This window comes from Megascapheus bottae, chromosome 14 (genome assembly GCF_031878675.1).
Source record: "Megascapheus bottae isolate mThoBot1 chromosome 14, mThoBot2.hap1, whole genome shotgun sequence".
NCBI classification, from domain to species: Eukaryota; Metazoa; Chordata; class Mammalia; order Rodentia; family Geomyidae; genus Megascapheus; species Megascapheus bottae.
The window spans coordinates 15,625,843-15,652,060 of NC_143522.1; the positions used below are offsets into that span (position 1 = coordinate 15,625,843).

Here is a 26,218-nt window from a genome sequence, read left to right on the forward strand (position 1 = left end):
ACTACTTCTGTCAAATCCACAGCACATTAGAGCTGTCTAACATAGAGCCTCTTAGTTCTTTTGAATGTCTCAGTCATATGAGCAGAGTAAATACTTGTGTTTTAGAACATTTCTCTTTCTATTAAGCCATTTATACTTTGAATCATTAGTCTATCATATAGACTTTTCTTTAGTCATGAAGCTAATTGTCTCCTTTATCCTAAAACAAATCAAAACTTCTCTGATATTGCAAAATAGTTCAAAATCATTATTTTTTTTCTGTTCCCACTATGACTATTCTTAGAAAAGTGATTCCCAGTCTTGTTTCCAACTCTTTATTGCCCACTTTCTGGAACACATCCAATTTGCTTTCTTTCCTATTTTGACTAGTATAAGTGGTCCCTGTAAGGATTAGAATCCCACAGTTCCAATAATCACATAAACTAATACTGTCTAAGCTTAGCTACTTTGACTTCCATGCACTTTTTGTTATACTTGATCAATAGCTCTCCAACTTTATGCTGTGTTAGAAACCCTGGATGACTTATTAAGACACAACTATTTAGGCCTTATATCCAGACTTGCTAATTTAGTTGATCTATATTTGGGACTGAGAATCTGAACTACTAACAAATTACAAGTGATGTCTGTGTTGCTGGACTAAAGATCACAATTCAAGGGCCACATTTTGATTATTATTTTCTGAATGGGCCATAATGTATGATACCATGGTTTCCTGTTCCTTATTTCCAATGACATTTTTAGTCATACTTTCTAGTTCTTTTTATCCTTTAATTTTATATCAGTGGCTCTCAACCAGGACAGAGTTGTTAACAAAATGTAAAACATTTGATGATGTCTGAAAACATTTTTTTTTGCTATCTAGAATAATGTGGCAGTGCCTCAAAAGGCTAAACATAGAACTCCCCTATGACCCAGCAATTCCACTACTTGGCATTTACCCAACCATCCAGAAACAAGGGCATACTAAATCCACTAGCACAACAATGTTCATTGCAGCACTATTCACCATAGCAAAAATATGGAACCAACCTAGATGTCCCTCAGTTGATGAGTGGATCAACAAGTTGTAGTATTTGTACACAATGGAATTGTATGCTGCTGTCAGAAAGAATGACATTGCCCCATTTGTTAGGAAATGGAAAGACTTAGAAAAAATCATATTAAGTGAAGTAAGCCAGACTCAAAGGAACTTAGGCTCAATGGTTTCCCTCATTCGTCATAATCAGTAGAAACCTTGGGCTCTACTAGCAGAGATCGGCAGTAGAACAAAATCTTGATACATAAGGCCATATAGTATGAAGCTAATTGAAAGGACCTCCAGGATATTGAAACAAAAGCCATGTAATGAATGATTGTTGTCCTTAATGTACTATGTTGTCTCTCATCTCCTTTGCTGTCCCTTGGTTATCTCATATTGTTATAGTATCTCACTTTGTTATCTGATATATTGAATTTATTTGTATTTGGTTATTTGAAATTTGATAGGGAAGGGGGGGAAACCAAGACGGATGGGGGGTGTGAGGGGGAGGGTAATGCGTACCAAGACATGTGAAAGGGTATCAACGTATGTGAATTAATGCACCTTCTACCTGGCAAATATCATGTAACTCTTTTACTAATTACAATAAAAAAAATAAAAGAAAAAGAATAATGAGGATCCAAGGGGATGGGAAAAGGAAAGAGGGAGAAGCAGCTGATACTGATATCTAATCAGTAGAAGCCAGACATGCTCATGGAAAATAATAGGACAATAAATACTGGACAATGCACAGGACAACAAAAAATTACCCATAATGAACTGTCAGTAGTACCAAGAATGAGAAGAACCGCTTTGAATACACACAATTCTTTCTAAGGACAATGGATATGTACCTTTCTCTTGCTGATCTCAGACATGTTCAAAGCTTCAGCGCTCATGTCTCTTAAAATTACTCCCAGATGTGTAAGATCTTTAAATATGACACTACCCTTATGTCTGCCTTAGATGTCCAACTACCTTATAAAACAGCAACCAAATGAGCCACCAGCAGCATACATTTAATGACCCCAAACTAAATCAGTCCTTTATTCTTATTAATAGTAATTATTTGATAAGTTGTATCTTTATACCTTTTGACTTTCATAACTTGGGTGAATGCTAAAAATATGAAAAGTGTAAATTTAAGTGTATGGCTAAGAAATATCACTCTGGCAGCAATTTGAGGTAGGCACAGTTAGTCAGTAGAGTCTAAAGAGAAGCTTCGATGCCCTATATGACATTGACTAGCCCGGTTATTGGCCAAGAAAAAATATATCTATCCATTGAGTCCACCAAAACGCAAATGCATCTGCCTGTCTAGAACTTAATTCAGTGCTGCTTGGAGAAAATACTAATCTATTTTATGTTTATGATCTGACAAGCAGGGTGAAATGTCCTCTTCAGGTGTGTTTTATAGGAAAGTATCAAATATTTAGTTCTTTGATAGAAGTGTTTCAGTATTCATGAGGATACAAATAGTAGCTACCATTGTTTGAGGGCTTGCTAAATGCCACAACAAAGATATAGCACACCCTGTTATGTGTTGTAAGCCCATATGGTAGATTTTATTATTCTGCTCATTATATACCCAACAGTAGGAGTAGCTACTGGTTAAAGATGAGAAATATAATGAAGGTCATGTAGATCATAAATGGTAAAAATGAAGATATGAAGATACCCTTCGACAACCAAACTACTATTTCCCAGAAACTTCTCCAAGCTCTTAGATCCTGGTCTTCTCAAATAATGAGACCTATTCCTCTGAGACTCTATGACCTGGATGAAGAGGAAAGGCCAGCATATTACTCCTATACCTCTAGGGCACAGAGAGAATGGTGGGCCTGGTCCACCATTATAGTACAGCTGTAATGTCCTCTCGAAGTAGTCAGCTGGCTAATGGAAGGAGACACTGGGGAGAGATTTTCTTTGTGGGAGTTCATTACACAGACATCTGCAGACCTCTAACTCTCTCCTGCATACCCTGTCTCTTTCATAGCTTCCATTTCTAGGCTGTAATGGATGTGAAATTACTGCAGCATTTTGTTCTGCCAGGCTGACCCCATTACAAATAGACTATAATCATAAAGCTGTGACTTACTTATTGTTTGCATGTTCAAGACTCCTATGAGTCAGGGAGGTGTGAGGTTTGGCAACAGTTCCCATCAGAGTGATCAGCTGCTTCATTTAGAAAACAAGGGAGCCATCCTCCCTTCTGGATTGGGTCCTGAGGGGATGGTATCTTCCTTAATCTTAATACGGATCTTTAAATGGATGTCAAAGATACCAAGAAAGCATCATATTGCATACAATAGTAACACAGGCTTCAGAGACTTCATTTTCATCTCAGTGGTCCTTTAGCTCAATAATATGTTGTTATCTATAACAAAAGATAAAACAGGATGAAATTATGGTGGTTATTAGGAGAGAAACAGTTGACCTACTAACAATTCTCAAACATTCTTATCCTCTTCTCTGTGACTTCCCAAGTTTCTACATTCAGTAATATTCCACTACATCCAGTAATATTTTTTGAGAACAAAAACAAATTGATTGTGGAAATAATTTGTAATTTGATATGTGCTGAAAATTTTTCATATTCCTTTACTCTGAAGCTACTCTCTGTTTACTGGGATCTAGCCTCTTCACCAAGTATTAAATATATCTAGATACTTATTAGAGAGTAAGACAAAACTAGTCTTTAGAACTTCTGTGTCTAGTGAGATGTAGGTTCTGCTATACTCTAAATTTCCCTGGACTATTTTAAATATTTCTTTTAAAAACTTTCAACATACTTTTTCTTTTGCTTTGGCCATTATCTACATAAAGAAAGGACTCAGATGAAAGTAAGTTACCACATAAAGATACAGACTGTGTTGCCATTTCAACTAATTGCACAGGTAGAAGCAATATCGGGTATCAGAGCATGTCTATGTTTCATTATTAATCTGTTGAAAAGAACTATGGGCATATGACAATGTTCAGAGTCTTATATACTTTAAAAGATATGATTATTAGCTGACCCAAGCAAAATTTTATTTTATTTTCTGGAATCACAGGCTTTCTTTTGTGAGGAATACTTCACAGAAATATATGTAGCAATAAATTTGTAATAATTTTTCAAACTAGAGCGACAGAGGTGATAGGTAGAGTGAGTTGGTGGGTAGGGATAGAAATGGAGTATTATGGAGAAAAACTCAGTATTTCTACTCTTGGTCAGCATTTTGGTCTCTTCTCATATTTGTCAGAAACCATTTGTTAACCTGTCAGTGTCACGCAGGTTAAAAGAGAAACCTCCTTTCAAGGTGAGCCCTTAAGAAAAGAAAAATAAGAGGAGGATATTGACAGAGAAGTGATCTCACAAAGGTCTGGACTGTACCTGGAGTGGTAATGACACTAAGCCTGGATGTGTGATTGGAGGGCAAGACATCTTATGGGTGAGAAGGGGGATGTTGAGATAGTATACACTGTGAATAAGAATGGTTTCTCTGACTTTCATGTGCTAAGATATAGAATCACCTTGAAGATGCAGGACACAGATTTTACAGGAAAAGTGTTTGGACTTGACCCATGCTGAGACCCTGCCATAACCAGTGGAGATGTGGTGGAATCTCATCCCAGCAGGGAACACAAGCTGTCAACACACCTTGAGTGGAAAAACAACAACAACGACAACTACATGACTCTTTCCACAACAAAATCATGCTCTGAGCTCTCAGTTTGGCATCATGCATTTTTTTTCTAAAAGAGTAAAGGTCATTTTTATAACTTTATTTACTAGCAAAAGTTTGAAGAAAAAGAAAGTTCATTGAGTATTTCTGCTTTATGCCTACACTTCCTTAAGTTTTCCTATATTGAATGAAACCACCTGATAATTTCCAATCAGTAAGGCAGGGAGGGGAGTCACATAATTTCCTTGAAGGCAAAAGTATTTAAACACTGAGGTAAAACCCTGCCCTTTGGACCTCTTTCTCTTTCCTGTGCCATGACTACCAGCAATATTCAGACAGCTGCCATCCTGTCAACCTCATTCTTCGGTAACAAATCCATGACAAAACAAAGTCTCCAGCCCAGTCAGTGCATCCAAAAAAAGAACCTTTATTGCATTAATCTGTTTAGGATTTGTTTGTTACCACTGCATAATGTGGCTGTCAGAATGCACACATTTGATTAAATTTAGGTGTAAGTTTGATGTATTTTTAAGATATACTGGGAATTTATATAATGTCATAAGCCTATTCCCAACCGAAATTAGCATTCATTCCATTGTACCCAGATTCCTATCCTTGGTATGAAATTTCCTCAGAGACATTTTGTATGTTTTATTTTAGTCCAGAAAATGTAAGCCCAACTTTATAAATGTGATGCCATGCTGGTATGTGGTAGAACTTGATGAATGTTAGCCCTAAACTTAAATCTTTATATCTAAAAGCATATTTTTTTAAAAAAATGATTTAATTATATATATATATATATATATATATTGCCATTCCTGGGGCTTGAACTCAGGGCCCTGGCACTGTCCCTGATCAGACCTCTTTGGGCTGAAGGCTAGCACTCTACCACTTGAGCCACAGCACCACTTTTGGCTCTTTTGAGTGGTTCATTGGCGATAAGAGTCTCATAGGGACTTTTCTGCATGGGCTGGCCCTAAAGCTGTGATCCTCAGATCTCAGCCTCCTGAGTAGCTGGGATTATAGGCATGAGCCAATGGTGCCTGGCTAAAACATACATTCCATTTGTTTTTGTTTTAGCCAGTTCTGGGGCTTGAACTCAGGGCCTGAGCACTGTCCCTGAGATTTCTCAAGGCTACCACTCTACCACTTGAGCTGCAGTACCATTTCTGGCTTTTTCTGTGTATGTGGTACTAAGGACTCAGGCTTGGAGCTTAGTGCATGCTAGGTGAGCACTCTACCACTAAACCACTCTCCTGTCTCCCAAACATATATTCTTGTGGTGAGCAATTTATTAAAAGCCAAAGACCCTGGAAGTTTTCACAGAAAACGAACATGCGTCCAAGTGGCCATCTCTTTTCGTAGCCGGTGATATTAATTGTGTCTTTCTACAAGGCTCTGCAGATGGCAAGGTTGATCTGTGTGAAGTAAAGATTCATTTGACTTGGTAAGCCTCTTTTATTTTCCAGACTGATCAGTATTCTGAATTCAATGGCAGATTCTACCATGTTCATACTGCTTTTGTATTTTTGCTATAATTTGCTTTATAATATACTTTACATTGGCTTTCCTTTGGAATGTCCCAATAAATGTTTCAAAGTCTTGATAGCTTCCTTAACAGCAACAATAACACAACAACAAAAATAACCAAATCATGAATGATTTTCTTAGTAGCTTTGTTTGGGGTTTAAGTCTTCCTCATTTAGACAGTGGGCTCTTCTACAAACAAGCTCTCCTTTGTGGTTTTGGCACTTCGATATTTTCGGAGATGTTCTTATACTCTGGAAACAGTAGACATTGTAGACTCATGTGATGAGTTTCTGCCTCAAACATGAAATCATAGAACTCAAGAGATCCTTACACATTGATATATCCACAGTGACAGGCCATTGCCTACCTTCAGGAACAACAGAGTTGAAAACTATATTTCTTTTAAGGTCATAAATTCTCATGGATTTGTTTTTTTCCCTAAGTAATTTCATGTAAAGTAGCAACTGATTCCAGCTTATGGTTTTTATCTAGATGGTCAGGATGTTATTTTAAAAAAAAATCACCAGATTTTCAGAAGACTGACCAAAAGGGGGCAGAGGGCAAATCAAAATACAGAAATCGAGATACATTGCAAGATTATACATCACAAAGTGTACATGCATGCCCCTGAGGGAAAGTCAGTAAGAATCTACTGTAAAATTGATTTATTCTCACTACACTTTTTAAATTTTTCATGTTTCTACCTTTTCTTCCTTTGGCATATTTTATTTAATGAGAACCAAAAAAATGTTAACTCTTTGAAGTGATGAAAGAAAAATTTTCAATCAGAAATAACTATGTATTTATTGTTCAACATATTGTTCAATATATATTGAGTACTCAGCATACTGATAAAAATCACACAAACAAATTACTTTCATAGCAAGTAGATATTTTGCTTTTGTGTTCATACTTCCCCTTTAGAATGTGAGGAATTTTCAGTACCATTTCCAAACATATTTCTTCTGCATGGCCCTGCTCTTTGGGGAAATTCAGCCTCAGAAGACATGTCTCTTGAATTCTATTCATGACCTCTCTTTTTGCAAGCATTAGGGATGGGATACAGCAGGGAAGAGGTACAATTACAGAGGGATATGGGCTCTCAAAACAAAGTTAGAAGAAAAGCTTTCCCATGATTGCTATAGCAAGTAATGCATTTAACTGCGTTAGAGTTACCATGGAATGGCATTGAGTCTAGAAGTGAGGTGCAGGATTCCTTTCCAATTGGCTTTTCAAGGCAACTGAGAAAGTCCGCTTTCTCACCTCTTTTAATCCAATTGATATGTGTGTCATTAAAATCATGGGTTCACGATCCCACCGATATGATATAAATCCAGGAAACAACATGCCTCTTTATTGGTATAAATGATAGATGAATGAGTGTTTACATAGAGGTGAGAAAATTTAGATTTTTTTTCCAAAGGAACTCTCTAGCTACAAGCATTCTTTGCAGTTTCTGTTTCTTTCTACAATCTGAACATTTTCACAGTTGTCTGTGCTTTCTAATCCCAATTTTTATTCCCAGAAATTTCATTTATTGTCTCTTCATTGGCTAATTTTCTTGATGATATGACTTTGCAAAATATCATAGAAGTTTATCATTGGAAGACAAAGAGGCAAAACTCAGCGTGTTTTGCTGTCTGCTCAGTGATCATTCACTGACAGATTTTACTAATCTGATTGGTTACTGTCAATGATAGACATGTATAATTTATACAAGTAATTTAAAACGTCCCACTAACATCCATGTCTCTACTTCATGTGACCACTCCATTATAATAACACAATAACTGATATTTAAATCTTATTGTTAGGTAAGACAGGACTTTGCACTAAGTTACAGTAGGTGAAACTCACATATATCCGAATGATGCAAAATAAAGTCTACCTGTAGGTCTGTGTGCACTTCCTATTTTTTAAAAACAATTATAGCATTATTGCCATATACACAAATTTAAAACCTTCTAATGCTTACATGGAGTAGGTTCTACAAAGAGTATTAGAACATTTCCCTGTTGGTTGGCAAATTTATTTCACTCTGGCTTTTTGTTGTCCAATGCATTCTGTGTTCTGGTAAGACATTTTGACCCATACCAGCCTGGTACGTGTATACTGTGGTCATTCAGAGGAGCAAAAAGAACATTTTGCTGTGGTTGTTAACACGATATTTTTCCTGGGGCTCAAGGTACTGGTAGAGGAAAAAGGATAATGAGTAACAGAGAGGGATTGATGGGTGTCCACTGACATTTTAGGGAGTATCTTTATATCAGCCTGCAGCCTGAGGGAAGCTTGTCTGGAAGAAACTGGCCAGAGGCATGTTTTTGACTTTGGATGACTTGAGGAGAATAGTGATTCTCTTAACAATGTGACAATTATTGGGAGACTTTTTCCCTTGGCACTATGCTTTCATGTGTTTACCCCATACTGACACAGTTAGTACTTCCATTTTCAGACAGTTAATAGGATATACATGAGCAGAAACATCAACAATGGCTTTTTTATTATAATTAATAGAAGGGTTACATTATATTCTCCAGATAGAAAATGCATTACTTAACAATCATTGCTACCCCTTCTCATGTTTTTATCCCCATTTCCCTCCCCTGACGCAGCAATGGCTTTTTGAAGAGACATTTTAATACATCTTGGAACTCCAACCAGGGTTAGTGTCTTTGTTGAGATATCTACACCCTGTATTAGTGCATCCTGCAGAAGTACCATTTGCTTAGAAACATGTGATAGTTCAGGCTCAACTCACAGCCCAGCCAATTAATAGCTACATCTTGCCATTTACTCACACATTAGGAAACCATTAAAATTTTACCTTTATTTACATAGGTCAGAGTATACACAAACAGGTCCCACCAATCTATGTCTTTAAGCTTTTTACCTGTGAAATTCTTAGACATTCATAAAACTGCTTCTACAAAAGTACATGCCTGACTCAAAAGGCAACTCTGTCGTTTGAGAACATCCATTTGTCTCCTCTTTTTCCTTGAAATCCAGGAGTGGCGCTTACTGAACTTCTTGGAAGTAATGGAAATGTAATTTTCAGTGCTGAAGTTCACAATTGAGGAGAAAGTAAAGTATTTTCAATACTTTCAGCTCACGCTATTACCTTACCTGGCAAAGGAGCAATAATTTACCTTTATTTAGGTTCCCAATTACAGGAGCTCCTATAGAGTGCCCTGATTATTTCTTCCTCGATATAGGGCTATAACTAAATGCTTTTTATAAGGTTCTTTCTCTCCCTCTTCTCTCTCCCCCCTCTGTCTCTCTTTCTCTCTCTCTGTCTCTCTCCTTTCTCTCTCTTTCTCTATGTCTTTGTCCATTATTCATCTCAATGTTTACTGTCAAGATGAGTTCTTCACTTTCTATTTTTTACCCTAAATTGAATCTCTCATGTAGAGTTTAGAACTGGCTTGTCTGCTAGGAAGTAGCTATATAATAAAACAGCCATATAATAGTGCTATAATCCACCAAATTATTCATTTCTTTCCTCCACAATAGAACCTAGAACGCATAAAATGTGTGGTTTCAGTTAAATGTGGACAGCAGTTATTGAGTGACTGCTTCATGCAAGTTGCATGAGTGATACTAAAGAGACAGATAAGAAACTATCTGCTATCAAGGGCCTTGACATTCAGAAGAGAGACAGATAGTTAAATATATAAGTAAAAATGTTGGATGTAATTTCTGATAGATTGCCCTTAGGATTGTGCAAATGGATGGATGAGAAGATGTTCAATCTGAGAACCTAGAGTACAATGAGTGAGGCATTGCAGTGGAGACTTGGTATAAATGCATACAAGCAAAGCAGACCAGCTAAGCAGTGGACGAGGAAAAGTGTACTCAAAGCAGCCACACTTGTTCCCTTATTCCTCTTTCGGTATTTAACACATCAGTATGTCTGACAGTCTTTCCCTTCCCCACTCCAGTCCCATATCACACCCCAATGTGAACAATCAATCTTAGCACCTGGAAAGGAGAACCCAGCTTCCATCAAAAATAGCTTAGATATGGGGCTCAAAATCTCCTATGCTATTGGAAACTTGTGCTGATTGCTTTGACTCTTAACTTGATGCCGACTGCATTATGGTGGCTGCATTCAGTGAAGAACAAAATTAAAAACCAAGTTAACCAAAATCAACCGGGAAATATAGAATAAAGAAAAAGCCAGAAGACTTTTTCTGAGGCATCATCAGAGCCAAGAGGCTTTCTTGCTGGTCAGATCAAGAGATATGAAGCCAGCTAGGGCTTTGCACAGATAACTCTGCCCCTGAGTGAGGGCAGGCTGTAGGTATGAGTATAAAATGGCGCTGTTTGCCCACACTCTATACTACTTACCTTTACTCTGGAAGATTGGAACTAGCAGAGGATACATGGGCTTATGCATAGAATACTCCTTCTAGAGTTTTTTTAACCAGGAAGAGCTGGTTTTGTCCCCCACCCCTGTGTAGATAAGCGGTGGAGTATTTTAGAGTGACCATAGTTCATCTCCTGTAGTGTGAAAGAAGTCTCTGTGAATTGTCATATCATCATGATGGGGTACAGCTGGACATCTCTAAGCAAACCAGGACTCTTCTATGGTGTGTGGTCCCTTTACCAGTTGTTCTATCTACGGGGGAAATTTCCAAGAAGAAATGCATAGAGCCTGAGCCTGGTAGTTGGCTAAGATTGCAGGGAATTTGTTTTATCTATTTGTAAATTTACAATCCTGGGAAAAATTCATATCTGAGTAATGACTCCTAAACTCTTGTACTGAGACACAAATAATAGCTGTCTCTAACTGGGTCCCCCCCATCATGGTTTCAAGATTGCATCTAGTTCCTGGAAAGTAAGCTGTAATGATCTAATTCAAGGAAATATTACTATTCAGGCTAAAACACATATGTGTTTTGATTATTCAGTATTTGAATTATTTTATCGCTCACATCATTGTAAAGAAAACACTATTGGAACTTTCTCTCCCAGATTATTTTTGTCTGGCTGCTTTTCTTTATCTGACAGATTTTAATTCAGTATCTCCTACTCAGAGATCCCTCTTCTGGCAATGATCTTTGGCATTGTCCTCTACAATAGTCTTACATTCTTTTCCTAGTGTATGTTAGTCTATATAATGGTCTTGCTCCAATGAAATCTATTCTCCATTAGAATAGAAGACAAACAATAACCATTCTGTCTGACCTGTCCAGTAGTTCATTTCCAGTGTTCAGAAAGCTCTAGAGGTATGTGTAGGTGTTCAGCAAAAACTTCTAAGTATTTAATGATCTAACTTGTTTAGGTAGACTGACAGAATTTAAACCATCATTTTTTCTTGTATTAAATACCTTTTTGCAGCGAGGTATTCATTTTCCTCCATTGTTTGTGGGGAGAGGTAGGTACCTTTTTAAGAGTTTCTTGCATTTCTCAGTTCACTACTGGACTGATGTGATTTAATTGCCAGTAGGCCTTGAACATGGACTTGACCATGTCTTGCAATGTGATTTTCACCAGCATCCTCTTCATTGTTTTCCACTTTCTTATCTTTTGTTTTTACTGTTCTCCTGAATGAACCTCATCTGATGCCATTGTTCACTTTCTAGTCATGCAGGTGATGTGGTGTGAGTGTGGTATGAATATGCATGGTGTGTGATATATGTGTGTGGTATGTGATGGGCAAATGTGGCATGTGTCTATGTGTGTGATGTATGTGTGATGTGATATATGGGGTTATGGGTAGAGTGTGTGGTGAAGATGTATATGTGGTTGTAGATAGGGATGTATTTTCTTGGTCATCTTTTTCATCTCTTGCCAATATTTATTAACTGTCAAGACATAGCACTTTCATTCATTGCATGATTTATATGTTGTCGTTCAGAATTGTACTTATTGAGAGATGAATGATTCCTTATGCTTGTGTGACTCCTTTCATTAAAATTGTGTCTTTGCACTTTGCTTCCATTATTAGCATAACTCGTCTTTCAGTTATCTTACTCACTGCTTTTGTACTGATTGGAGACTTACAGCATCCAGGAACAACCACACAAAGGAAAGAGCATCTTTTAGTTTATATATCCTCTAACACAGAGGCTGCTAGCCATGGATGGCTACTCAGTGCTCAAAATGCTGTGGGTGTGGCTGATAAATTCAATTTTTAATTCACTTCAACTTGACTTTTAAAATTGATATTTAATTCAGTTATTTAAAAACTATGTAGAACTAGCTCAATGCTGTAATCCTAAATACTAAGAGACTATGATTTGGTTGATTCAAAGACAATGCATGTAAGAAAGTTCTTGAAACTCTTCTTATCTGCAATTAAGCACCAAAAAAGCTAGAAGTAGGGCCTTGGCACACATAGCAGAACACTTGTAGAACTGAATGGATAAGCGAATTAAATGACATTTCTGTACAAAGAATTTGTAATCAAATTTTAATGTCTGAATTGGAATGTACTATAAAGCTAAAATCCATGATAGATTTGAAGACATAGCATATAAAATAAAAAATGGATGTCTTCTCAATTTTAGGTTTGATCATATTTTAAAATGGTAATATTTTGACTACATTGGGTTAAATGCATATGTTATTAAATTTAATGTCATCTGTTTCTTTCCTTTTATTTTATTTATTTTTTATTATCTATTTGCCTTGCATTATTTTCCTAATGTCTACCACTGACAGGTAGATGTATCTTGTTTTTTTTTTTTTTTTTTTTTTTTTTACTTAGGCTAGTTAGTGACAACCTGTACTGATTTTATCTACTTTCCAACATGTCTGTGACATAAGCAAAACAAAATAGGAAACTGATGATTGCTAATTTTCACAGATTGGATTTTGCAGGGCCAGATTCTAAGATGGAGGTTAGTGTGCCTAATTGTGACATTAAGGTGATTCCTGGAAGGAAAAGATGCAAAGGAGATGACATGCTACCCAGGGAAAAGTTGAGTTGTGGTGGTAGCCCAAAAATAGCCTCAGAGAACTCTACATGTATCTTGGAAGCCCAAATGACCCTTCAGTTTTCCATTATTGGGCCAAGATGGCCAAGACTTTATTATACTCCAAAATCCAGAAGTCATTGAATGTGGGTCACTTAGTGGAAAGCATGCACCTAGGCAAGGGTATGCTCTGTCCCTGAGACCACTGTTGAAGAAGATAACAGTGGAGGATTGCCAAAGGACAACTATCCTTGAAGCTCAGCTCAGACAGCAAATCTTTAGGTGCTAGCTAATGTGGGCCAGAACAGGACAGTGCTTCCTGTTCTAGCATTTTCCATTAAACATGTCACATTAAGAACCTGATTATTATCCTTTAAAAAATGTCAGATGCAACAGCTAGATACTAACTCAAAGCTGGAGGTCAGTGTGTCCTCAGGCTGTAGGATGAGTTTTGTATTTCTCCCTGTTGATTCACCCTGAACTCCTGCTAGCTCCTTTCAGCTTTGCTCCTGTTCCACCCTCTTTAAGGCACCTCTAGACACTTGGGTTTGTTGGATAAACCCATACCAAAGTGACCTGAGCCCACTGGGACTCAGAGCCATGTTCAGTGCTCACTATTGGTGGCAGGCAAAGTTGAGCTAACTTTATTCAAATCCATGGAAGTTTATAACAAAAGGTAACTTCGATAATGTAACCTCATCTATCAGTTCTTATGATCTTAATGGGTTATTATCCTCAAGCTCTTTTTGAAAAGTCTTACTAGATTTCATTAGAAGCTATGCTAACACATCTGAATTTTTTAAAATGCATATAATAGAGCCAGGCATTATTGGCTCACATCTATAATCCTAGGTATTCAGGAAGGTTGAGATCTGAGGATTGAGGTTCAAAGCCAGTCTGGGCAGGTAAATTTGAGGGACACTTGTCTTGAATTAACTAGCAAAAATCCAGAAATGGAAGTATGGATCAAATGGTAGGGCATGAGCCTTGGGCCTTGAGCTAATGGTATGTCCACTTTCAGTGAATTCAGGCAATCTGGATACTTTCAGTGGGACTCATTAGAAATGGACCATCAAGGCAGTTGTTACATAACTATCTCTTTGTCATATCCATGGCATTTCCTCTCAACATCCTAACCCCTGATGCAACTAATAATTTGAGGTAAAAGAATAATGACTTGAGTATGCGTGCTACCTGTGGTTATTTTGAAAGAGGTATCACTGTTATGCAGTGAACAGCATAACAAGCTGACATTGCATTTGTAGTGGTGACAAAAATGGAGATTCTCTCTCTCTCTCTCTCTCTCTCTCTCTCTCTCTCTCTCTCTCTCTCTCTCTCTCTGCAGCTTGCCTGCCTGTTCCCCTTTCTTTATGCTGTGGTGTAATTTTATGGAATATGATTCTCAATTAGGAAACTTTTAACCAAGACCCAAAAAAATTAGAAAGAAATGGGAAGAGACTGCCTTCTAAATATATCCTTAGTTCTGCAGGCAGCAATTTAACTTCAGTTAGGAGAACAAAGCATGGTAATGTTTTGGAATGAGGCTATCTGGGTACTTTTAGTGGGACTCTTTTTAGAAATGGACCATCAGGGCAGTTGTTACATAACTGTCTCCTCATTTCCATAGAGAACTTGCAGCTGCTTTGAGACTTTAGGAAAACAGCAGTAACTTAAATTATGTGTTTGCTTATGTCCAGAAAATTCTAGGCATTGTATCAGGTTTTTTTCCACCTCCTTTTTTTCATGTTAATGTTGAAGGAGTTTTAAAGAAATAATCTATTGTCTCAATTTCATAGATAAATGAACTGAGTTTCAATGAGTTGCCTTAAGTTGTAGAAACAACTTTAGGAAACTTACTTTCTACTCTAGCTTTTCCCTAGCTGCAAATAAAATTAAAAACATATTTGGATTATATTTGAAAAGTCTGACATTCTGTGTATTTTACTAACTTTTGCTGAATCCTGGCTTTTCACTACTAAGCAAGAATGAACGTTTTTAAACCAGAATTCTTGCTGAATATTACTACCATTCAGCTAGTAAACTCACCACCAATAACTCTGGCTCCATCTTGCATATATGTTAATAACTGAAACTCAGTAGAAAGAAACCCTGGAGGTACATATAGAATTTGACACAGCTCGTCTCAAATATTTCAGTTGGGAGAATTGACAAGTAATTTGAATCTGGTCATGGTAATTTTTTAACCTGATCATGGTAATTCAGAGGATTTATTTTGCCTCTGTGGCATGGGGTATGAGTAGATTCATGAATGCAAGCAGAGTCTGGGAGAGATTCGAGTCTTAATTTATCTCCAAAAATGTTTGACTTTAGAAAAATAATGTTTTTTTTAAAACCCTCTTATTCCAAATCTCTTTTTCTCTCTCTTCCTTTTCTCCCCTCTCTCTTTCTCTCTTTCATGCACACATTTGCATATACACAATAAGAATAATAATTGCTCACATAAATCCTTTTGATATTCCCAGAGGGGCTTTGCAAGATAAAATAATGTGCTAGGCATTTAGAAAGATGGCACAGTATAAATAATAACTAGTCCCATTATCCTTGTCCTCTAGGAGTTTGCTAAACAATATCCCAAGGTCAACTTCAGATTGACTTTGATGTGAATGTCTAGATTCAAACATACGACAAAATGGAGGAGGACTAAGGAGCATTGTTTCACCATTAGCAGTAATCTCTCCTTCAACACGAGAAGACAGCTTTCTAATAGGAGAGGAAGACCTAGATATCCTGCATCTGGATTATTAAACCAAATACGTGTTGGTAAATTCAAGGAAAGATCTGAATAATCATTACCCATCCTTTGGAGAGATAATTTAAGTATGGAGGTGCTTTACACAACTTACATCTTTTCATTTCTGTGAATTAGATAGTTTAGGTAAAAGGAAATCAATATTTTGAGATGCCATTACAATTTCCCAAGGTCGCACAATACACATCAGAGAACATTGTTGGCCAGCCCTGGATGAGGACCAGGGCTATGCTTGAAGACCAAACCATTTCTTTTGTTATCCTGCTGCCTTATAACTATCCCATAATCCTTTCCCTTCCCTTTTTACGTTGTTCTTGTCATCTCGTATCTGATTATCTTTGTTCTTTGTTTCCTACAAGTGTATACTCACCAACTCCTGTCTAGAGTTAAATTTATAGGAGATACAATCAGAAAAGTCTTTGTTTTGAAATCAACACGCTGGGTTTCTAGAGGTGTAAATCCTAGGAGTTAGTAATATCCCATATAAAATCACTGAAGAATGCGGTCTGTGGGTATTTCATTGGCCTCTACAATACTCTCTACAGATGAAATTTATCCCTGGTCCCTGGACACATTTGTTCACATGTTAGAGTAGACTGTGCTTGCCTTTTCCTTTAACCTCATAGGACCAAGGCATAGATCAACACCTGTCAGCCCATACCTGAGATCTACAGACTCTGTTGCTATTAAATTTGAAATCATCTGCAATCTCTCCTGTTTCACTTCTGTCCTTTTAATGACTGACTTGAAAGACATTTGAAATGAATAGGTGGCCAGAGTTTCTTTTTCACTTCTTAGCTTCTCATGATAACTTGCAAGTCAGGAGAAATCCATCAGGAGAAGTTGAATGGATTCAAAGTTAATAGTATTTGAAGAACAGGATGCAGTGAATCAACAGCTATGACCATTGCTCAATTCAGGCTTTTTCCTCTCATAGAGGAGCCAAGATGTGGACAAGCATTATAATGCAGCTAGTAAATACTGGTTAAAAAGAGAAATGAACATCTTAAGTACATACTTGGAAAAGCCCAGCAATGACCCTCAAGGATTACCAGTGTTTCACTTACCAACACTACCACAGGAATTCTCAAGACTCTTAAGAATCTGAAAATAAAAAGAAACACCACAAAGAGACACAATCTAGCTGGCACTGCAGTCGTGCATCCCTAAGCTTGCTTGCTCGTTAACACTGCTGTGAAATTCTTGGAATTGAAAACGTCTCTAGGACTACAAAGAACACCCCAAGGAATCCCAGACAAGAAATCCAATGCCAGAAAACTTTTGTGGGGCTCTGTTTTCATCCCTACTCCTTTTGTCCTTGCGGTCCTGGAGAGCCTGGGAAACCTCAGATAACAGGCATGAGATACTCTCCCACCCCATCCCTCCACCATGTAAGAAGTCAGCCTCTTTTGTAACAGATCCCACCAGCTGCCTGCTCAGAGAGGAAGGCCTTGCTCTGAGGTTCGTAGCCATTTGCTGCTGTCTCACTAGGTAGATTTTCAATTAGGTTCCAGCTTCTCGCCATCTGGTACTTCTACAGTATTTTGGCCTTCATCTGGAGGAAGGTGACAGGAAAGTGTTCTGTTCCTGCAGAAAATTTGCGTGTCATCAGATAACGGTATGCTGTCTCTGCAGCTACTGCCTACATGGCCCTGCCTCATGAAAGAGAGCACGCATTCTGGTATGAATCAATTAGGAAAAGTGATGCACTCCTCCCCTGCACATGCACCTTTACACCCACCTCCCATCCCCCAAAGCCCCCCAGACTCGCACTCATGTCTAGAACTGTGAAAACTCATGCAGAGCACTTGAAGCTATATTAAAATTCAGCTACTTGGGGCCAGGAGTTTGGCCTAGTGGTAGAGTGCTTGCCTATTATGCACAAAGACCCAGGTTTGATTCCTCGGTACCACATACATAGAAAAAAGCCAGAAGTAGTACTGTGGCTCAAGTGGTAGAGCTCTAGCCTTGAGAAAGTCCAAGGACAGTGCTCAGGCCTTGAGCTCAAGCCCAGGACTAGAAAAAAAAAATTCAGCCACTTGCCAGGAGTGAGTAATTAACAGAAATACAGTGTTATGTAAACTAGTTCTAAGAAGGTAATTCAGATCCATTTGGTATTTAATAATTGTACAACAATTCTCTTATACTTACTTCCTCCTATTTTCTACAAATACCATGTAGGATATATTCATCACCCAGGAGCTTGACAAAGAAATACAATTCAGAGTTTTGACACAGGGTAACAGAGTCTAAGAAATGGCATGAAATATATATTTCATTAAAATTTTTTTATCTTTATAGAGGTGATATACAGAGGGGTTACAGTTATGTAAGTCAGGTCAAGAGTACATCTCTTTTTGGACAACATCACCCTTTCCTTGCTTTCTCTCAGTTTTTCCTTCCTGTCCCCACCTATAAATTATATTGTTCATTTTCAACATAGTATCCAGTGAGTATCACTGCTCTCACTTTATAGCCCAGGTTGACTTTCAACTTGAGATTCCTCTTTCTAGCTTATAAGTGCTGTGATTACAGGTATACTGTCATGTCTGGTTTAAACATATTTTGAATTGTGCTTTTCTTTCCCCTCCCCACTTTTTTTTAGCCAGAACATGGGCTAACTTAAATTAAAAGAAAAATGAGATCAAAAGTCACTATGAAGCCAGGAGCTGGTGGATAATACCCATAATCCTAGATACTTAGTAAACAGGGATATGGACGATTCAAGTTTAAATCCAGCCCTGCCTGAAAAGTCCATGAGACTCAATCCCCAAAATAAACATTGAAAAACTGGGCTGGGGACATGATTCAAGTAATAAAGTGCTAACCATGAGCAAACAAGCTGAGAACTACTCTGAGGTCCTTGAATACAGTACAAAAAGTGCACCATGGAAGCTTTACTCTTGGACATTTGTGCTGTTGTTTCATTCTGGAAAAAAGCCATTCAATCTCCCTGACATTTTTGGGTAACTGCTACTCCTAGAAATCAATAGGATACCATTTCTGAGATGAAAAATACTTGGTTAAACAGTTACTTTCAAGATCTAAAAATGATTAATGACCCATTTAATGACATTGTTTTAATATTAATATAGAAAATGTATACTATGTTATGCCTTTCTCATGGCTTCTATATTCTGAAACTTTCTGGGTTATTGAAAATAAATTATCTGAAGTTCATTCACTCTCAAACAATGCAGTATGGTAGATATGTGAAGCTTTATAGCAAAAATCATTATGGTCTTATCTAATTGGAGTTTATAGGACTAAGGCTTGACCCAAGTAATAAACTTGGGAGAATAAATTATTGTGCAGAAAATAAAGGATGGACTCCTTTTAAAGTCACTAGGGAAATGAAGGAGGAAGAAAATAATGACTGAAATTAGAACTTGTCTGGACCATTAGAATAAAGGGTTCCAAATATATGAATATGATCTGAGAAATGTAAGTAGCAATCCAGGCTTAAAACATGGTTTTACCTTTTCTCCAGAAAATAGTACACAAAAGTTGGAGAGAATGAGTGAAGGCATCAGGTTGCTTCTAAAGCAGAAGTAATTAGAAAAGTCACCCAAGGGGGTGGGGACAGGAAACTCCATCTAGTGTAGGCAGGCGTTGGTAGCCAGGGGTAGCAATGCAAAACTCACAGCTGAAGTATTCACCTCTCTCAGAGTTCTTTCCATCCCTATAATTTCCTCATTCCTTTTCATTACCAAGGCCAATGACTTTGTCAGTGCTTCTGAATTAAGCCTTTGAATGAGTAATGACAGTTGTAGTGAAAGCATTTCAAGATAGCTATCCAATACTCATTGCTTATGGATCTGCTTTGTAATCCATGAGATGTGTGACCACAGGTCTCTAGTCATTAAAAATACCTGACGACTTTCCAAAATAGAAGACACAAGTCTCTGTCATTTTTGTCATGGTCTGTGTGGTATTAACTTGTCATGGAAGACTTTAGAATTCTCTTGGTCATCAGGTCAATAGAAACCTTTGCATCCAGGTCTGCCTGCTTGCATATGCTCTAGCCTCGTATTTGACATCGGTCAGATATGAAATCTGTGGCAAGGACAAGAAATTATCCTTATTAAATAAGACCATCCATGTGCCAGACATGCATTGTAGGGATTTTATTCTTATCAATTAAGTTTTCAAACTAAAATTTTGTATCATCTCATGCTATAAAGCTATAAAGTTACTGTGTTATGCTTGGTCTATAATTCTGCAAATGTCAAATGAAAATCTCAGAGACTCTGACTCATAACAGATGGTCACTCAATGCCCTGATTCATTATAGGTACTTTACCCTCCTTTTCAATGCTCAGCAAATTTCATATTTTTTTCAATACTCTTATTTAATGATTACATTTTCAAAAAAATTTAACGCTTTTTTTAACACAAACATGGCTAGTCTTCACAGCTAAAATGCAAATCAGCATTATTCCAACTTCTAGGTACAGTCTGAAATTTGAATTGAATTCTGCTTTTGAAATTAAGCAGCACAGGCGTTAGTCACTTGCACCTACTATAATCTTAGCTTGGAGACTAAGATAGATCTGAAGATCAATGCTTAAAGCCAACTTGGGCCAGACACTCTGTGAGATAATTTATCTTATCTCTAATTCACCCCCAGAACACTGGAAATGGAGCTGTAGCTCAAGTGGTAGAGAACTAACCTTGAGTGAAAGAGCTTAGTGACAGGTGTCTGGGCCTTGAGTGCAAGCCCTGGTACCACTACACACACACACACACACACAATAAATCCTAAATGTTGCCAACTCATAAGCTTTCTTGGAAATATGGCTTATACAAATGACACATGCATATGAATAATCAGCAACAGGAGCACAGGAAATGATGTGAAAAACTCTTTTGTTCATATTGAAAAGCAGTATTTGTTGTCATTTGAAAAAAAAACACAACACCAAAATTGTTTGTCATTCAAAATAAATCCATTTGTTTCATTATCTATTAGTTTCTGCCTCTTCACATATTTGGAATGGAGACAGAAAAAAAACTGGCCATGAAAATGCCACAGGAAAATAATTGCTGTGCATTCTCTGACAGACAGAATTGAGAAATTAATGATAGTTGCTTGATTTGGACATATGGTGATTACATGAACTGGACAACTTTGATTTGAGCTAATGCAGATTTTAATACTTCCCTTACACATATCTATTTGAAGGACAGGTATATGGGGTTTTAAAGATTGGGAAAATGTATTCTTTCGTCTTGCCTTTTCTGAGCAAGTAGAAATGCATAGTGTCCATCTTGTGCCCAGCAAGAATATCTTCGAAAGAGATGAGAGCCGTTGAAGCTACTAGAGCCATTCTTCATATTGGATCACTCTCATTAAGCCTCCTGAGTGTAAATGGATAATAATTCTCTTTACTCATAAGAGCACCATGTTACAACTCTTACAATCATAGCTCTACATTTGTGTGAAATGAAATGATCTTTAGTAGTAATTGGTTGGCCAAAAGTAAAGAAAAAATATTTGCTGTAAGCACAAGCCACCCAAATTAGCATGATTGACAATAAAGAAGCAAAAGAATTGAAAATATTCAAAGAAAATAATCAAAATTGGTGTTTGACCCTTCCCTTCCTTTAACTCTCTCTGAGAGAGTATTTCAATAAACAAAACTGTTCTAATTACTATTACTGTTGGTACATATTAATTTCTCCTTAATGTTTGGCTCTTCCTTTCTTTCTTTCTTTCTTTCTTTCTTTCTTTCTTTCTTTCTTTCTTTCTTTCTTTCTTTCTTCTATCTGAGTCACAAGAAAAATTGAGTTTATTCCAGTGCTAAATCCCACAATGACTAGAATACCCAAAATGGTTCGAACCATCTGTATTGATTTGAAAAAATGTTATAGTTACTTTTCTCAAGAGCATTTGCTTTTCTGCCTTCTTTTGTGTTAATGATTGTCCCCATCTCACAACCATCTTTGTACCTTCTCTAATGTTACTAATTAATGCAATTATTCATAGAATGCACTTAGTACTGTGCCTGGCTTCCTCAGAGTATTTGATAAAAGTAAGCTAGTATAGTGATTACACTTTGATCCTTACTCCATCCTCATATGTTTTTGGTTATACTAATTTAATCCCCATTTTATTAAAAGAAACTGGGACTCATGGAAGTGATGAACTTGTCTGACTTAGCTCAGGCTGAGGATCAGGGAACATAATTTTAAGCACTGGGAATTAGTCCTCCAGTCTTGCAGACCTATGATGGTTCCTCAGTACGGAACCTTACAAATACTGAGTTTTACCTACTGAAACATCTTCTTTCTGGCTTTAGGCACATACTTTATCTTAAGGTAAAGGGCATGAATTTATTTAATATTCTAAAATGCCCTGAAGTGAATTGATAAACAAACTATCGTTCTAAATAAACTCAGTTGGTGGCTTCAAACTTCTCTCTATATTCAGTACATTCCACAAAGGGCAATTTTCTGAAAGCCTCATAAACAAATCTGTCTTTCAACTTAATTTTCGACCAGCATCAACATCTATCAAGGATCTCAGCAATCAAAACATCCATAACACTATATGATGAAGTGTATATGAAGCACTAAAGGAGCACATAGGAGGAAGCAGGACATTTTTCTTGGAAATTTTCAGGAAGAATTTGGTATTTAAACTGAGTGTGATCATTCAGTGAAAAGGGCAGACTTAGGGAGTTAGGAGAGCAAGGCCTTTTCAGACTGAAGGAAATATTAGAGCAAAGAAAAGAGAAATAGTGAAGGGTTAGCCCTACACTGTACACACACACACACACACACACACACACACACACACACACATCTGTTGGCAGCCTGTGAGATGTCCTACATGTTAGGTCTGCCTGGGAGAAATGATTCCTTCCCTTGGCATTCTCCTGTGCACCCTGGAAATCCCCGCCTAGACTGTCACCTTGTCAACTGGCATGTCCGGAAGCAGTGGGAGGTCCTCCAGTCTGAAGTATTTCTTCATCCTCTGAGGTCATATCTGCTTCTGCTGTGGCTACAACTCCTCCCCCTATAGAATCTTACACTGCATATCCAGTTAAAAAGTTTCAGACTTTGGCCCAGAGAGTAGCCTAGTGGTAGAGTGCTTGCCTAGCAGGCACGAAGCCCTGGGTTCAATTCCTCGGTACCACATACTCATAAAAAGCTGGATGTGGTACTGTGGCTCAAGGGGGTAGGGCAGTAGCCTTGAGCAAAATGTGCCCAAGGACAGTTTTCAGACCTTGAGTTCAAGCCCCAGGACTGGTGGAAAACAAAAACAGGGCTGGGAATTTGGCCTAGTGGTAGAGTGCTTGCCTAGCATGCACGAAGACCCGGGTTCAATTCCTCAGTACCACATAAAAAGAAAAAAAAAAGCCAGAAGTGGTGCTATGGCTCATGTGGTAGAGCTCTAGCCTTGAAAAAGTTCAACGACAGTGCTCAGGCCCTGAGCTCAAGCCCAGGACTGGCAAAAAAAAACCAAAAACAAACAAACAACAACAACAACAACAAAACAGTTCCAGGATAATTTGGTAGTACTTCAGGAGCAAGTATATGTTTGTAGGAAGGCATACGTTGTGGTCAGATGCTAACAACTTACAAGAATAACTCTGTTAGCCATAGTAGCAAAATGGTGAGAGTGAGAGCTGCAGACAAATTATTTATTGATTTCAGAAGGAAAAGGAAAAGGATGAGGACTGAGACTAAGAAAGAGGCCAATGGAGGTAAGGAATATGGATCAAGCGTCAGAAAAATGTCACAGATATACACCATGGGTCTTAGTAACTAATGATTTCATCAGGTTCCCACAGAAGAGATAGCATTAACTCTGACTGATAGGTTGATAAAATGTAATGAAAATGGGGTTGTATCCTCCTTTCAATAAAAAGAAGATTTTAAGTATAAGAATATTGTCTATTCCCTTTGTCATCTTTGTTCCAATAATGTAGTTGGCATTTTCCTATAAAAGCCCTTATTGGTGATTCTTTATTCAGTCTCTTTGGGCTATCTTATTATGTTCAATTCTAAGCAGAGAGCACCAAAAGTCACCCTACTCATCTTTAGAAAACCTGGAGTATAACTCATCACATATTTAATGAACTGGCTTAGATTTAAGTGCACTCATGGTGATAGGAAAAATGCTTACAATATTTCTTGCTTCTGTGCTAATCCTCCGGTTTAGCTCAGCCTTTTCGTTTTGGCTCCTGTGAGATGTGTTGTAAGTGTTGCAAACATGCCAAGCTGACAAGAAAGAAGAAGAGAGGGAATGAGTGAGGAGGAGGATGAGAAGGAGGAGGGGAGGGGGCATTGCAGCTTCTAGATTGAACTCTGTGGGTTTGCCTCGCTCATAATTTTCACCTTTGATGGGGAACTGTCCCAGATTTCATCCACCAGGGTAAGGTTCTGACATGGTACCTTCTTAAATCAAGCTTGAAGGGAAATTGATTGAAAAGAAAACACCATTATGGGAAAACAATTCATTCTCTTCCCTTTGACAGAAGGTAGACTTTTGTCTATACTGTGGAATAAATATTTGCTGGCTGATTGCTTGAAGACCTAGAAGCCGAGAGCAGTCACGTGACTTTACTTGCTTTTTTTGCAGGGAGATTTCTTTTTCCTCCATTTTAGGAACACTGGATACAAAGGCTTTAGTTAACTTTTCAAAATGTTGTTTTCCTTTCTGGTGTGATTATTGGTATGAGCTAGATCTAAATATACAAATCTTGCAGATATTTCCATAGGTAATTATATTTCTATTGAAATGAATAGTCTTCCAGCCTGGGAATATTATAAACTGAAGCCTTAAATGGGACTATTGGCCAGTGTTTTCTATGTGGCAAGAAAATAAATTGAAATGCATCAAGCAAAAAGATTGTATTATGGCTACCTGATGCTTCTTCTTGTGGTAGTAAACTTGACTTCATCATTTAGAATGAACCAGAAGATGCTGGGAGTTGACAAATGCTGCATTTATTTTCTGTCTCAGAAATTACAAATTAGACTTCCTTAGGGAAATATCTAGCCCAGAGAATATGTGTTTAGCTAACATTTAAAAAACATTAGACTGGTGTGTCTTTTCCATTTCAACGTAGGCCTCATGATTCTGATTGTGTAACAGCTCGCTTCGTTTGTGTGGCCTCATCCTGACTCCTTAAAGAGTAAAATTTGGGTGTTATGTTGAAGGTTTGTAGTCAACGCTGTGCTTTGTTGTCTGGAAATGAAATCAGGCGTCTGTCTCTTGAGAGTGGCATTTACAAAGAGTGATTGTATTTGTTTAAAGCCTTCCTCTACCATCTTCCTAAATTATCTTAGAAGTTTCACAAGGCTTGCCCAAGTATGATATTTGTTGGCACTTTACCCATGTGACACTGATCTCTTACCCCCACTCCAGACAGGTAGTGCTAGATCTACAGGTGATCTGTATTGTGAAGCTATTTAACTATATCCTGACCAGGGAGAATGACATCAAGGTACAATGTCAGTACATTGAAATAGTCTCCTTTGGAACCAGGCCTGGGATCCTGAGCCTTTTCTTGAGGACTTTATTTCTAATAGCTTCATTTTTTTCCTGAAGCAGGAATATTGTATCTCTTTGGTTGTTTCTTCCCTCCTCCCCTACGTCTTTCTGTTTATTCTTCTTCCTTCTCATCTCTTCTCCCCTCCTTTCCCACCGTCCTTCCTGTTTCCTTTCTCTTCTCTCCCCCTTCTCCTGTCTTCCTTTCTTCCCTTCTTTACATTAAGAATACCTTTTATGAGTTAAATGGAAGTATGATCTAAAAATTAGGTTATTAGAGATCCCTGTCATAAAGCCTGGAGAATTGATATTTGAATTCTCCTTGGCTTGAGTCAATCCTTTCCCCTTTTTAGGTAAGTGAATTAAGTCTCATGCAATTTCCTGTGTGGGAGACTCTTGTTAGATGAATCATTTAAATTGAAAACCTGTCTGCTCATCACGGAGCACGACTCAGAGCTCTCCGGAGCTTTGTGAGCACACATAATATACTCATTGGGGCACACAGACATCCACCACGCACCTCAGTCTATAGGAACTCTTGGTTTCAGGATGGTTATTTGAGTAACGAGTAACAGAATGATAATTCAGCATCTTTGGATCTCTTTTTGTAGTTTCTCTTGGATCATTTAAAAGTAATCCCTCTTTGTTTCTTGTTATCGTGAAGTCTGTTCATCACAACATTCTCAGACTTAACTTTTGCCTCAAACCAAGATCTCCTTTCATTTACTTCTTCAGTCTTTCCTCTGCTGTTAATGCTCAGAACAGATGAATAGCAAAGGCGCTGCCTTATTTCTTTTGCCCCCA

The 26,218-nt window shown here is 37.7% G+C and overlaps 1 protein-coding gene across 16 annotated transcripts in view; it reads left to right on the forward strand.

The window, feature by feature from the left end:
- The window catches only part of Nrxn3 (neurexin 3), a 1,458,248-nt gene that overhangs the window by 823,620 nt on the left and 608,410 nt on the right, over positions 1-26,218 (forward strand). The window lies entirely within an intron of this gene.